The sequence below is a fragment of the Loxodonta africana genome, chromosome 1 (assembly GCF_030014295.1).
Source record: "Loxodonta africana isolate mLoxAfr1 chromosome 1, mLoxAfr1.hap2, whole genome shotgun sequence".
Classification (NCBI taxonomy): Eukaryota; Metazoa; Chordata; class Mammalia; order Proboscidea; family Elephantidae; genus Loxodonta; species Loxodonta africana.
Window position 1 is genome coordinate 201,056,303 of NC_087342.1, and position 3,298 is coordinate 201,059,600.

Here is a 3,298-nt window from a genome sequence, read left to right on the forward strand (position 1 = left end):
GTAACTTTGGTTAAAATCTCTGTAGATAATGAAAAACAAAAACCTTTGTGATCATTCTTCACATGACCAAATTTTAAATTCAAGCGATCAAAGCTTAATACTGCATCAGCAAGAAACTATTTGTTGCAATAAGAAAAAAATAATAATGACAATAAAGGAAAGCTTGTGTTTTTATTTGGGTTCTTAATAATTCCAATCATTTGTATGAGGCAACTATTTGTGCAGAAGGTTTGGGCAAGACTGTGGGACCTTTACTTAGAAAGAGAAATGTGTGTTGAAGTCTTGAGTAGCCTACCTACAGTTTTACTGGAGAGAACCGAGAGCCATATTCCTGATGACTTGCACTGTTTTGAGTTCGAGACTTTTGGGTAAGTGTAAGTTGCAAAGAGGATAATATTTTCATACAAATCATTTTAAAAAAAATTATCACCCAACCTTTCTCAGAAATTTGTATTGAATGTAACATGGCTTAAAATAAAGCTAAGTGCATTTTTTTTTCATAGTACCATTGTGAACATGAGATATCATCCATAGCTGAAGGCTGATGCCCCAGATGGCTTCCTAAAGAAAGTGACTATATGGAAATGTTACCTAGAATATCGTCATCAGATAAATTAGCAAGTGAGCCGGATAGTGGGAGCGTTATTAAAATCACAAGCGTCAAATAGTACCTGGTTCTCTGTTTGAACACATCAATCCAGTTTTTCTCTATTACAGACTCGCAGATGTTAGTTTCTGCCTGTACAGACACTATACAATTGACTGCATTCATTGCAAGGAGAATTTGTCATCGTGGGTTTGCATGTTTTTTTGGTTTTTTTTCTTGGTGTGTAGCCCATGTTAGGAACACGATACAGGTTCTCCTGTCATTTTTTTCTGAAATGATTTCCCTTGTGGAAAGTTAAGGCTTCAAGATCTAAGAGCGTTTTAGTGGAACCTGCACCTGCAGTTCTGTGTTTAAAATGTCATGATGTGGAACCTGGAGTCCAGCGACCGGGCAGTGCCTCTAACCGGAGGGTGGTCCGTAATAGTTCATCATCTGCGGCTTTTGTGACTTCAGTGAGGTTTGCACACTAATCACAACCATCACTATATAGAAATATGATTTTGTTTTTCTAGGCTCTACAACTAATATTTCTTTACTGAATGCTAAGGCCATGTTTACACTGGGTAGAAAGCAACTGAGATTCCTAATTTTGCATAAGACTGTGATTTCTTCATAAAACCGTAAACTTTTATCCTTTACGTTTAGCGTTTGGCCTAAGTACAGTTGCAGACAAATTAAAGATGGGATACTCTTAATAATAATAATTTTTTTTTTTTTTTAAGTATGGTACTTCTGTTGGCCTTTAGCTGGAAAACAACAGCTTAAACATTTAAAGAGTTGCATTGATAGTACTTAATTATTTTGTGCACTAAAACCTTGAATATTGATTGCTGTGAATAAAACAAAATTACCTTTACCGTACAGCCAGTTTCTTTAAAGATAGAATTGCGGCGTGACATCTAAATTTTCTATTCTTTGTCGTATGAAACAAGCAAAGTTTCTTACGCTGCAAAACCTCCAGGTGCGAAAGGAACACCCCTTCAAAAAGCAAGGAGAAGTGCTGCTGACTGCATCACTCTGTGCTGTTTCTCCACACGTCTTTTTTCTGATTATGTGCTCAGAAGAGGCTGCAAGCATGAGACCTAACTACTAGGTTGACGGAGAACAGTGTGTCTGGCAGGACAAAGGTGCGGGCCCACAAGCCGACATCACAGCTGGGTCTTGTGACTTTGAGCATGCACAAACTAGAGCTCTTCCTTCTCACCTGAGGAGCAGAAAGTCCTCTTCCTTTCTGCTCTGGAAAACAAAGCATAAATAACAGCAACAACAAAAACACCACCTTTGGCAATCCTCACACTCTGTCTGCGTATAGAATATTGTGCCTTAGTGCAAACCAGTTAGAAAAATGGTATGTAACTACAATGGGGTTTTGGCTCCTGTACAAACTTGGTATATTACTAGGAAGGATAACTACCTTGTGTTGCACCTGAAGAATATCAGGACCATATAATCTCAGTAACAAAATAGGTGGTATGGCTACAATACTATACCATATGAGATGAAGTCAGGATACTCCTGCAAAAATTTGTAAATCAAATTCAGAGGCAAAAAAAAAAAAAAAAAAAAATTAGAATCAAGTAGCTTGCACACAAAACGTAGGTAATAACTATCTCTAAGAATTTTTTTTTTTCCTTAGTCTCTGGTGAGCTAAGATTCAAAATAGTGTCAACCGCATGCTCCAGTATGAAGTTGTTTTTTAAAAGCACATTTGATTATGAGAAACCTACATTCTCGGTGAATATGGCATTTAGTATTTCTTTTAAAAACAAACTTAAGCATCATAAGCCAAAGTTGCATTTTGACTCCCAACTGTTGTAGCATTATGGAAATCTCACAGTGAAGGTCAAGGGTTTCTGGCATATATTAGTAAGGTATAGTTTATCGGGGCCGACATAATTTAAAGAAATGTAAATTAATATTAAAAGCTTGTAAAAATATGTACATCTTTACTATTTCTCAATAAATACCTTTGGAAATGTTTTCATTTTCTTCACCCTCCCATGTTGTTGAGTTTTTGTTGTATATATTTAGCTTGATCCTAAGCAATGTGAAATTTGCATTTCGGTTTCTTGGCACATTCTTACCTTTCCTTCTTTGTGCCTAAATTGCATAATTTGCAGTTTAGGAAAGCTGAGATATAACACAGTAAAATGTCACTAAGTAAGACCCCAAAGTGGGCTGGTTTACTGAAAAGGTGTGAGTTGCATAGTTTGTGTTTTTTAATACATATAGGGTCACAATTCATTATTGGTAACGGAATGGCTATTTGAATAGTTAATGTAAGTAGTTCCCTTTAGGTGAATATGGGGTTTGGCTTCTAAATAACTTCCAAGAGGCTAAAAGATGGAGTGTTTTTTCTGAAAAAGGTTTAACAGCCTTTTGTTATCTGGTATATAAAACTGAAAAAAAATGGATTTATTTGTAAATCTGTTGTTCATATGCAGCCAAAGGCAAATTTCAGGACAACCTCCACTCATTCACAGTTTTTAAAAATGTTACCGTTCATTAATGAGGTTCAAATGGAATTACGTGAGAACACACTGGTGAACCGTATATATACCTTACAAGAATCAGTTATGACCTAAGGGAATACAATGGATAGATTTAAAATAAATTGAATATGCGCGCTTCCTTTCTGTTCCCTTATATCCAGTCACCATTGAAAATTGATTTAGAGAAAGGCTTACCTGT